Consider the following 13,191-nt stretch of genomic DNA (forward strand, 5'->3'; position numbering starts at 1 on the left):
TTGTACGCCACCCTTTGAGGTTCGTATCAACAATCCCTGGTATAAAGAGAATTGGGATTTGGATTTCATTAAGATACGTAAATCCTCCTTCCCACTACATACTTCCTTATTTATGGGATTTTGGTTGGGATCTTCTATATGACTATAAAACAAGCCAATTATTGGGTCTTCTTTTTGGGCAGTAATTAAATCCTCACTAGGAGAATCGTGACTCCACTGTAATGCATTTGGATCACCAGCTGTTCTGGCCTGTTGCCTGGTGACAGCTTCGACCTGTACGGTACCTAAAAATTGGTCAATGTCTAACAGTTCACCGGTGATTGCCCCGTCCTTGGCTAAAGAATCGGCCAGATCATTCCCTTCTTTCTCGGCACCTAGAACCTTGGAGTGGCCTTTGGTCTTCTTGAAGTGCAGGGTGAGATCATTGGACCTTACCAGTTCATCGATGTGACAAAAGAGCTTACCATGTTTCACGGGTTTGTGATTACTCTTGTTCATGTTGTTTCGCTTCCACCTAGGGAAATACTCCACAAAACTATTCCTGACATAATTGGAATCGGTTATGATGGCACACTCTTTAATGTTGAACTCTATAGCCATCTCAACTGCTCTAAGAATTGCAGTAAGTTCAGCAACCTGACTGCTTTTTGGTCCAAGTTTGTATCCCACAGAAATTGGGGTGACACCTTGGGTCCAAACGATTCCAATACCTGCCACTAGTTGGAGCTGTTCCCCATCCTTGTGATGAAAAGCACAACCATCCACATATACACACGGCAGCTGTTTACAGTATTCTTCATCGTAAACCTTGTAGGGAGAGAACAGTTGTTCTTCCAGAAAGTCAGTGTCCGGGGCCTCCATAGCAGGCGTAGTTGCGGAACAATCATGGAGCTCGGCTAGGCCCTGGGCTACTGGACTTTCCTTGTTCTGTTTGTACCGAATTTCAAGAGGCCACCCTTGCAAAGACAAAGTCCAAGCAGTGATGCGGCTATTAGACACATTTCCTCCCTTGATACGTTCACTCTTTAAATACTGTAAAGGCTGGTGTGCCGTTTCAACAATGATTCTCTCTCCCTGAATGTAACTGCGGAAATTCTGTAATGCCCACACGGTGGACAATAGAGCTTTTTCACAGTCACTGAACTTTACTTCAACCGGGGACAAAGTTTTACTGGCATAGGCAATCACCTTACTGACATCATCACGTTTCTGGTAAAGAACAGAACTCATACTTACCTGCGTAAACCCTGTCTCTAGATAGAAATTTTTACCCCCTTCGGGATATCCGAGACACGGCGCTTGTGTGAGACGTTCCTTTAATTCCTTCATGGCGTCCTCCTGTTTCTTACCCCACGACCATTCGACATCCTTCTTCAGTAGGTGAAGCAGTGGCTTGCTTATCTCGGCGTAATTGTCAATAAACTTACGCGAGTAGTTTACCATACCTAGGAATGATCTCAATTCTTTAAGGTTAGTAGGGACTTTACAGTTCAGAACCGCCTCAACTTTCTTCTTTTGTGGGTTCAAACCTTCAGCAGTAACTTCATGGCCTAGGAAGTTTACCTTCGTGCGACACCACTGGGCTTTTTGTAAGGACAGTTTAACTCCTGCTGCTTTCAATTGGCCCAGGACATGCCGAAGTTCTGTAATGTGTTTGGCCATATCAGTACTTTTGATCAGGATATCGTCCACATATGCCAACGTCCCCCTTTCGAAGGCGTCTGGCATGGCCTTGTGCATGAACACAGCAAATTCATGTCCGGAATTTATGAATCCGAAAGGCATTCGTACCCAACAATATTGTCGATTCCCAAAACTGAAGGCCAGTTTGTATTGGTCTTCCTCACTCACCTTTATGGTCCAATACCCCTGTGCACAATCCAAAGCTGTGAAAACTTGGGATCCTTGGAGCTGGGCGAGACACTGGTCTATGTATGGGACCGGCCATCCTGACATGTACACACGTTTGTTCAGCTGACGGAGATCAGCGCATAAACGCCATTGTCCATTGGGTTTTAAAATACCCAGGATCGGGTGGTTGTAGGAGCTGTGGATGGGCCTAATTATACCCCTTTCATGTAACTTCCTGATAATCTCAGCTAGAGATTCATAGGAAGCTAATGGTAACCTATACTGTCTTACAAATACTGGTGGGGCATCTGGATCTGTTTGGATCCTAGCGATGTGTAGGTCAGTAGTCCCACAATCGTAAGAATCCTTGGCAAAGATCTCTTGGAATTCAAGGAGAAGCTCTCGGAGCAATTGTCGGTCGAGATCACTGGCACACGCGTCAGCGAGGGCCACCATCTCTTCCACTAACTCCTTGAATCCAGGAAAGCTTTCCGGCTGACCTATCTCATATGCCTCTTCAAGTTTCGTGGTGAGGTCATTGGGTATGTGATGTGTGTGTGTGTTCTCCTGCCATCCAGGTTCTTTGGGGTACTCTTGTTCTTTGATTGGGTGATCAAAGACAATTGATGTCTCTTCGATTCGACAGGTGCCATCTTTAGAATCGAATGGATAAATGGACTCTATGGTGAAAATACCCTCTGGTAATGAATGTAATGTTTGTTCAATTAATTGTTCCTCCGACAAATATTCATCGGGGATGAGTCCAATCACCTGGTTAGTGACCCCAAAGGTATAATATTCAGTCTCTACCGCTAGACCAATAAGGGTCTCTTTGGGTAAGACGATGTCCTGATTGGACAGATTATGTACGTAAATGTACATCGGGGATTGATGTGTGTTGACTAGGGGCGTGTGTGTAATGTTCAGTCCCTCCCCCTGCATTTTATGGGAGAGGCATACTAATGCATCTGACCCCTTCAGTCTATGTCCCTTTTTAACTTGGATGGGGAGTATGAAGTTATTTATGCCCTTAGGAATTGTAATCTTCTGGGCTACCTGGACTTCAACAGCATAAGGCATCTGTTGCTGGGATTTTAAAGCTAAGTCCAGATTTTGGTATTTTTCGGGGTCCCCCTTTAGTCGACTCCATAAACAGTCATTAATTAGGTCGACTTGCGTTGCAAAGCGATGTAATATATCGTTGCCAAAATAAATTTTCGTTTGGGGATTATCCAAGACTAGGAACACATGGGTGGCTGTTTTGTTTCCTACAGTGACGTTTAAGAGACACCTAGCCATTGAATTGTGATCATCAGAGTCATCAAGGGAGTCTGAAATCCAATGACGCTGAGGTGTGGAGAAACGGATCATTTCCATTTCGGTTAGGTGTTTTATCAGCCCATGGCTTACAAAGCTGTGTTCCTGTCTCAAATCTAGTTTGGCATATTTTGACCTATTAAGACCATTTATCCGGATGGGGATAAACAAGTCGCTGTTAACCCTTTCAATACCTGTCAAGAATTGGGTGTGATCTCCCCCTTTTCTTGGTTTATCCTCCTGATGAAAAGATATCGTAAGGATGTCATCTTGGAGGGAAATATCTTTGATTTTATCTTGGGGAATTCTAAAAATGTGTTCCTCATCTCTTCTGATAGGGTTATGGTCATCAGGTTTGATAACCGTTACATCAGGAAGTTGGCTGTTCCTGAAATGGATTTCTAATGATCCAGGCCTTTCTTCCACCAGGTGGCAGTGTTGTCGGGAATGGGGAGTTTTAAGTTTCCCATATTTAATCGGGGTATTTACCTGTGACCACAGCACTTGGTTCACACAGTCAACTATGGTGTTCAGCCTTTTTAGGAAGTCCATCCCAATTATCATGTGGTGCTGGGATATGCTAGCAATGATGATGGGGTGTCTCAGTTCCTTATTACCCAGTCTCAGTTTAAGCCAGGCGGTACCCATGACTTGTAACGGGTCTCCACCTACACCAATCAATGAGCTGTCAAAACTTTTAAGTCTCGGCTTGGTGGGCATGACATTCGCCACTTTGTCAAAATGTTCCTGTGACATGATGGTTGCTTGGGATCCAGTGTCTATTAAGCCGACAATCGAAAGATCACTGGCATCCTGCACCTGCACCGTGGCATAATATCTCCCATCAGATTCAGTCAGTTCACACATGAAATTAGTGTGGTTGAAGATCTGTGGGCCCTTCAATAACCGATGACTGGCTCTTATCTCACCGCATGTGGTGGACACATTACCCTTATCCTCCCTGGTGGGATTCTTGGACTGTCTCAAGACAGAAGCACAACTAGAAGTTGGTGCTCCGTCTGGCTTGTCAATCCCGACGACTTCCGATGCCGCGACTATATTAGGGGCAATAGGTGGACACTGAAAAACAGGAGAATCATTAATAACCAACAACTGGTCCCCCTTTGCCTGAGAACTAGCTTCTCCATTAGTAGGCGTGTCAGGGACGGGGCACACATCTCCTGTCATTTGACTCAGTGTCCTCCCCTGTTGGTTTAAGGCTTGGTTGCCTGTTAATTCTGTGACCCTTGGTTGGTCACAGGAGCTGCTCCTAAAAAAGGATTGGATGGAAATTGAGTGACAAGCCTGTCCATTTGTTCAGCCATTTTGCTGACCTGTGCCTCTATTTGTCCAATACGCTCAGAGGAGTCATTCTGTTGATTCTCCCTTTTCCTATACTTGCGCTTGTATTTTGGACGAGACTGGTAATGAGACTCAGAGTCAGAACTACTGCTCTGGTCCTGACGCCATTGTTCTCTCTGAGGTTTTGGGGTCTCCCTGTTATTAAAGGGAGCCTGGGGTACTGTATCCCCCCTTTGAGCTTGAGGGTGTTCTTGGCGTGGAGGAAATCTTTGGAAGTCGGAGTTTTTATTAAAATTGGGATTCTTATTGTAATTATGGGGCCTGTTGAAATTGGGGTTCCCATAAAAATTCCCATGTTGGTTTTGGCGAGGATAATAGAACCTCTGAGGATACCATTGCCTCCTTTGATTCTCATCACTATACTGGCCCTTACCATACTTTTTATTCTTCTCACTTCCACTACCGTAGTTCCCTGGCTTTTGTCTATCCTTTCTCACCCACTGGTTTTGGGGTGCAAAGTTATGGACCTCCTTCACTTGCTGGGTTTGAGGTGCAAATCTAGGGGAACCATTGGTTTTACCCCCACGGACTACTTCCGCATATGATTTCTTCTCTGCCTGCACATTTGGATTTGGAGGGGAAACGGTAGTGGCTGCTACTATCTTGGGGCTATTTTTAGGTTCTCTTTTTATCCCGCCCTCACTGGACTGTTGGATCGAGAATAAATAGTCACTCTCTCTCACCAACCAATCAAGAGAGCATCCCTTTCTGTAATCCTTTGCAAGTCCCAATTTTATGTAAGCAGGTAATGCTTCATAGAATAGTGTCTTGAATTCTGGCTGGTTAGGATTGGGATCCTTTTCAGCCAGGAAATAGGCATTTCTGAGGACAGCCAGAAATTCTGCAGGGCTTTGGTGAGGACCACACTTTAAATTGTAGGCCGCAGCCTTGGCAGAGGTTACAGTTTTATAAGGCCCAAATTCCATGTGGCACTTATGTTTAACCTCTCTCCAGGACTGATTGGAATAGGCCCTCAAGGTCTCAAAGAATTGCCGGTATTTCTCCTCAAACACCCATGGCAGCAATTCTATTTTGGTGTGGTCATCTCTAATGCCCAGAATCTCTAACGTCTGTTCATATGTTTTCATGTGTTCGGTGATTTCAAGGGACCCTTTCTTAGAAAACATAGGAACAGTGTCCTTCAGGAACTTAATGACCTTTGGGGTGTCATATCTCCTGAATGACCCCTGGGATTTCCCTTCCTGCCTATATGAAACCTCATATTTTTCTTCAGAGCGCTCTGGAGTGTATCTTGAAAGCTTAGGAGGTGACCTATATTCTGACCCTGACTCACTATCAGATACTTCGCTGTGATGCGGGTATCTCCGCTCATCAGCCTCTGGCTTGACTGGGTTGGTCCGTCTTTGGACCCCAGAATTTATTTGGGCCGTCAACCTTATAATCTGCTCCTCCAGAGTTTTCTGCTCAGATTTTATCAAGGTAAGTTCTGACTGGTCATGCTTATCCCCTGGGTGAACTTTAATTTTAACAGGAGATAACCTCTCTGATCTGAAGTACTCCACCTCATCTTTTAAGTCCTGATACTTCTTTTGAAGTTGTTTTAATTCCTGAAAGTTTCTTTCATATAGGTCTTGAGCACTTCGAAAGTCTCCGACCAATCTATCATAATGTTTCTCGGATTCGTCTAAACGAACACCGGCATGACCAAGCTTCCCTTTCAAAGACTCAATGTCCTGATTTTTGCTTTCTAACAAGAGGCGGGCCTCTGACAACTCTTCCCTTAGAGTCATGGTCCGCTGGGCAGCTCCAGCGGTCATGAACCATAACATGGGCCAAGCTTCTAGGAGAAGTCTGTCACGGCCTCTATCACTTTCTGTTCCAGCAAATGCCATTAAAAACCCAACAACCTGGCCCTTTTGGTTAAACAGGTCCTCAAAGGTGCTCATGGCCTGCTCTTTCTCTTCATCCACAAATTCATTATTACTATCCCCCAAATTCAATCTCTTGCGGAGATAATTTATTACTTCATTTTCAACATACTTCTGCCAAGCACCGGCAGCTTTCCGAGCTGGCTTCATAACTTCCTGCTCAATGCCTTGAGCCGCCATATTTTCCTCGTTATGCTTGGAAGAGGTGGATCCGTGATTACTGGATGCCATTTTGATACAAAATATATGTTTGATAACGTGTACAAATATACAATCACCAGTGCGTTTTGTGTTATGGTACGATTTCTATGGATCTCAGCAGTGCCTCCAAATTTATGTTGTGGTGGTTAATGTAAGGATATATATTATTTATAAAGGGCGTGTCCCTTTCCCTTAGATGAAATATTACAGTGCCTCCAGCCGTTAAAATACGGCAAATATTTAGTAAACCAATAATTTGGACACCTTGATAATTTGATCACCACTTATTATTATACCTTGAATTCTTTTAGCCAATATGATTTCGTACCATACACACAAAATTTGCCTTATAATAGATAAATATAAAAATTTATTTATGTACAAAAATTATATATATATTAACACAAAACACCGAAGACTGGTGATAAATGAATATTGGTACACACAATCAAAAATATATCCTACCAATGTAAGACACAATAATAAGGTCTATAACTAATTACATCAATTACAATTTTTAAATGATATGATTATTTATTAAATTTATTAATAATTAATAATTTCGAATATCTCAAAGGTTATATTCTCGCACGCCGTGGCCATAGGATTGCAAGAAGTAAGCCCTTGATATGTGATACTCTGGTTATTAATATTCAATAAATTATGAAATATGGAAAAATTTATAATATGGCAATAAACAATTTTTTTAACAGTAACATAGTATCTGACTACAGATATCTAACTACCCAATATTGTTGTAATACACTAAGGTAATTTTATGATTCTACACAACAGAGAAAGTAATTAATACAAAATCAAATAAACATCTCACCACACCCGGACGTCAGACTAGGCAACTCTCCCGTGGATTTAGCTGGCAGTGGAACGCCTTTAGACTGATATATAGGGCAAGTGAAAGATTCTCAGTAGGGGAGAATGTAGGAGGTTATAAGATTAGAGGTTTAAAGTTTTAAGAAGTTTGAAAAGATGGAAGAGTAATTATTTCAGCAGAGATCTTCTTCAGATGTCAGGTCTTTCCATGAGGTCTTTATGAGGGTTCCTCTTTTTCTTAAAGCACATGGGCTTTTATATCCACTAGTCCATTGTTCTAAGATACCTTCCCACCAGGCTTCCTGATTGGCTAGTTGAGAAATGTGTGTACATAAGCTATTTCTCACCTGCCCGCCAGGTGGCGGTCATGTATCACAGAACAATGTGAGTATTTGAGATGACTCATACCTTGGGTGGAATCTTCAGGTAATTTCAGGAATAAAATATACGGCTCTTTCCAGATATAGCAGTGATCATACCTATGATATTCTAAATAGGGACCATGGAATATAGGTGTATATTCAGTTATTCCTACTTGAAGTACCATCCTGTTTGTTTCCTGATAAGACATGTAACTAATGCTAGTTTATAATACATCTTACTTCCCATCATCTCAATACTCAAGTTAGTGATATATAGTTCCCATTGCTGAGTATTTAGTGGTGTTTAAAGTCTATGACATCTTATTTATAATCTGTTTTTGTAGTACATTTTTGTAATGATATACAGTGAACTTTTAAACTTAAATGTCCTGAATTTCACCCCTTGGTTTCAGCATCAACATTTCCTCTGTGTAGGGAAAAAAAATCTCTGTTTGCCTAGCCCTTGTATTGGACTCATGGTAAACAATTGTTAATGCTTTCACCCTTGGTGAACAATAGTAGATAGTAATAGTTTCAGAGGTTTGTTGGTTCATCACACTCTACAGGTTTTGGTTAAGCTTTCAAACAGTTGAGTTCCCGTCTCATTATTGTTGAAATGTTTACAAGTCAGAGTCCTATGTGTTTGACTTTCTGTAGATGCATTCTTCTCACTTCCATATACAAATAGTCCTTGTTGACAGTTTAAACAATCCCATTGTCTTGGAAAAGTCTTAATTCCCTGTTCTCTTCAGTTCTTTAACTAGAATTCTTGAAGGTTTAACCAAGACAAAATTAACTCTTAACATCCGGTTCTGCTGAGCTGTTTGCTATAGAACATTATGTCTTGATAAAAGTCATATTTTTGACATGATTCCAAAAGCCCACAACAATACACAATAATAAGGTTTCTAACTAATTACATCAATATCACAATTTTTAAATGATCTGATTATTTATTAAATTTATTAATAATTAATAATTTCGAGTATCTCAAAGGTTATATTCTTACAAGCCGTGGCCATAGGATTGCAAGAAGCAAGCCCTTGATATATGATACTCTGGTTATTAATATTCAATAAATTATGAAAGATGAAAAATTTTATAATATGGCAATAAACAATTTTTAACAGTAACACAGTATCTTTCTACATATATCTAACTACCCAATATTGTTATGATACACTAAGGTAATTTTATGATTCCACACAACAGAGAAAATAATTAATACGAAAATCAAATAAATATCTCACCACACCCGGAATTCAGACTAGGCAACTCTCCCGTGGATTTAGCTGGCAGTGGAACGCCTTTAGACTGATATATAGGGCAAGTGAAAGATTCAGTAGGGGAGAATGTAGGAAGTTATAAGATTAGAGGTTTAAAGTTTTAGGAAGTTTGAAAAGATGGAAGAGTAATTATTCAGCAGAGATCTTCTTCAGATGTCAGGTCTTTCCATGAGGTTTTTATGAGGGTTTTCCTCTCATGTTAAAGCACAAGGGTTTTTATATCCACTAGTCCATTGTTCTAAGATACCTTCCCACCAGGCTTCCTGATTGGCTAGTTGAGAAATGTGTGTACATAAGCTATTTCTCACCTGCCCGCCAGGTGGCGGTCATGTATCACAGAACAATGTGAGTATTTGAGATGCCTCATACCTTGGGTGGAATCTTCAGGTAATTTCAGGAATTAAATATACGGCTCTTTCCAGATATAGCAGTGATCATACCTATATTATTCTAAATAGGGACCATGGAATATAGGTGTATATTCAGTTATTCCTCCTTGAAGTACCATCCTGTTTGTTTCCTGATAAGACATGTAACTAATGCTAGTTTATAATACATCTTACTTCCCATCATCTCAATACTCAAGTTAGTGATATATAGTTCCCATTGCTGAGTATTTAGTGGTGTTTAAAGTCTATGACATCTTATTTATAATCTGTTTTTGTAGTATATTTTTGTAATGATATACAGTGAACTTTTAGACTTAAATGTCCTGAATTTCACCTCTTTGTTTCAGAATCAACATTTTCTCTGTGTAGAAAAAAAACTCTCTGTTTGCCTGGCCCTTGTATTGGACTCATGGTAAACAATTGTTAATGCTTTCACCCTTGGTGAACAATAGTATATGGTAATAGTTTCAGAGGTCTGTTGGTTCATCACACTCTACAGGTTTTGGTTAAGCTTTCAACCAGTTGAGTTCCCGTCTCATTATTGTTGAAATGTTTACAAGTCAAAGTCCTATGTGTTTGACTTTCTGTATGTGCATTCTTCTCAACCTCCATATACAAATAGTCCTTGTTGACAGTTCAAACAGTCTTATTGTCTTGGAAAAGTCTTGCTTCCCCCATTCTCTCCAGTTCTTTAACTAGATTTCTTGATGGTTCAACCAAGACAAAATTAACTCTTCGCATCCGGCTATGCTGAGCTGTTTGCCATATAATATTATGTCTTGATAAAGCCATATTTTTGAGACATAATTCAAAAGCCCACAACAATATAATCAGTAAAACAACCTGATGCTGAGGACTCTTGCTGGAATCTGTTTATTAAGGTGTGATGTGTCTTTCTCCCATTGTGTGCCTCCTAGGTGTGCATTGTTAATGGAGTCACCTATTGTTTCTCTGTTGGGAAGTCCTTCTGGAGGTGCCTACATGATAGGATTAGACTGATGTCAGCTTCACCTCGTTATCTAACCAGTGTGGGATGTTTATCCTGATGGAGGTCCTTCTGGAGGTGCCTACATGAAAGGATTAGACCGATGTCAGCTTCACCTCGTTATCTAACCAGTGTGGGATGTTTATCCTGATGGAGGTCCTTCTGGAGGTACCTGCATGATAGGATTAGACCGATGTCAGCCTCACCTCATTATCTAACCAGTGTGGGATGTTTATCCTGATGGAGGTCCTTCTGGAGGTGCCTACATGATAGGATTAGACCGATGTCAGCTTCACCTCGTTATCTAACCAGTGTGGGATGTTTATCCTGATGGAGGTCCTTCTGGAGGTGCCTACATGATGGGATTAGACCGATGTCAGCTTCACCTCATTATCTTATCTAACCAGTGTGGGATGTTTATCTTGATGGAGGTCCTTCTGGAGTTGCCTACATGATAGGATTAGACCGATGTCAGCTTCACCTCGTTATCTAACCAGTGTGGGATGTTTATCCTGATGGAGGTCCTTCTGGAGGTGCCTACGTGATAGGGTTAGACCGATGTCAGCTTCACCTCGTTATCTAACCAGTGTGGGATGTTTATCCTGATGGAGGTCCTTCTGGAGGTGCCTACGTGATAGGATTAGACCGATGTCAGCTTCACCTCGTTATCTAACCAGTGTGGGATGTTTATCCTGATGGAGGTCCTTCTGGAGGTGCCTACGTGATAGGATTAGACCGATGTCAGCTTCACCTCGTTATCTAACCAGTGTGGGATGTTTATCCTGATGGAGGTCCTTCTGGAGGTGCCTACATGATGGGATTAGACCGATGTCAGCTTCACCTCGTTATCTAACCAGTGTGGGATGTTTATCCTGATGGAGGTCCTTCTGGAGGTGCCTACATGATAGGATTAGACCGATGTCAGCTTCACCTCGTTATCTAACCAGTGTGGAATGTTTATCCTGATGGAGGTCCTTCTGGAGGTGCCTACATGATAGGATTAGATCGATGTCAGCTTCACCTCGTTATCTAACCAGTGTGGGATGTTTATCCTGATGGAGGTCCTTCTGGAGGTGCCTACATGATAGGATTAGACCGATGTCAGCTTCACCTCGTTATCTAACCAGTGTGGGATGTTTATCCTGATGGAGGTCCTTCTGGAGGTGCCTACATGATGGGATTAGACCGATGTCAGCTTCACCTCGTTATCTAACCAGTGTGGGATGTTTATCCTGATGGAGGTCCTTCTGGAGGTGCCTACATGATAGGATTAGATCGATGTCAGCTTCACCTCGTTATCTAACCAGTGTGGGATGTTTATCCTGATGGAGGTCCTTCTGGAGGTGCCTACATGATAGGATTAGACCGATGTCAGCTTCACCTAATTATCTTATCTAACCAGCGTGGGATGTTTATCCTGATGGAGGTCCTTCTGGAGGTGCCTACATGATAGGATTAGACCGATGTCAGCTTCACCTTATTATCTAACCAGCGTGGGTTGTTTATCCTGATGGAGGTCCTTCTGGAGGTGCCTACATGATAGGATTAGACCGATGTCAGCTTCACCTCATTATCTTATCTAACCAGTGTGGGATGTTTATCCTGATGGAGGTCCTTCTGGAGGTGCCTACATGATAGGATTAGACCGATGTCAGCTTCACCTTGTTATCTAACCAGTGTGGGATGTTTATCCTGATGGAGGTCCTTCTGGAGGTGCCTACGTGATAGGATTAGACCGATGTCAGCTTCACCTCGTTATCTAACCAGTGTGGGATGTTTATCCTGATGCAGGTCCTTCTGGAGGTGCCTACATGATAGGATTAGACCGATGTCAGCTTCACCTCGTTATCTAACCAGTGTGGGATGTTTATCCTGATGGAGGTCCTTCTGGAGGTGCCTACATGATGGGATTAGACCGATGTCAGCTTCACCTCATTATCTAACCAGTGTGGGATGTTTATCCTGATGGAGGTCCTTCTGGAGTTGCCTACATGATAGGATTAGACCGATGTCAGCTTCACCTCGTTATCTAACCAGTGTGGGATGTTTATCCTGATGGAGGTCCTTCTGGAGGTGCCTACGTGATAGGGTTAGACCGATGTCAGCTTCACCTCGTTATCTAACCAGTGTGGGATGTTTATCCTGATGGAGGTCCTTCTGGAGGTGCCTACGTGATAGGATTAGACCGATGTCAGCTTCACCTCGTTATCTAACCAGTGTGGGATGTTTATCCTGATGGAGGTCCTTCTGGAGGTGCCTACGTGATAGGATTAGACCGATGTCAGCTTCACCTCGTTATCTAACCAGTGTGGGATGTTTATCCTGATGGAGGTCCTTCTGGAGGTGCCTACATGATGGGATTAGACCGATGTCAGCTTCACCTCGTTATCTAACCAGTGTGGGATGTTTATCCTGATGGAGGTCCTTCTGGAGGTGCCTACATGATAGGATTAGACCGATGTCAGCTTCACCTCGTTATCTAACCAGTGTGGGATGTTTATCCTGATGGAGGTCCTTCTGGAGGTGCCTACATGATAGGATTAGATCGATGTCAGCTTCACCTCGTTATCTAACCAGTGTGGGATGTTTATCCTGATGGAGGTCCTTCTGGAGGTGCCTACATGATAGGATTAGACCGATGTCAGCTTCACCTCGTTATCTAACCAGTGTGGGATGTTTATCCTGATGGAGGTCCTTCTGGAGGTGCCTACATGATGG

This window comes from Staurois parvus, unplaced genomic scaffold (assembly GCF_062004578.1).
Source record: "Staurois parvus isolate SC_StPar_1 unplaced genomic scaffold, SC_StPar_1.0 ptg000720l, whole genome shotgun sequence".
Classification (NCBI taxonomy): domain Eukaryota; kingdom Metazoa; phylum Chordata; class Amphibia; order Anura; family Ranidae; genus Staurois; species Staurois parvus.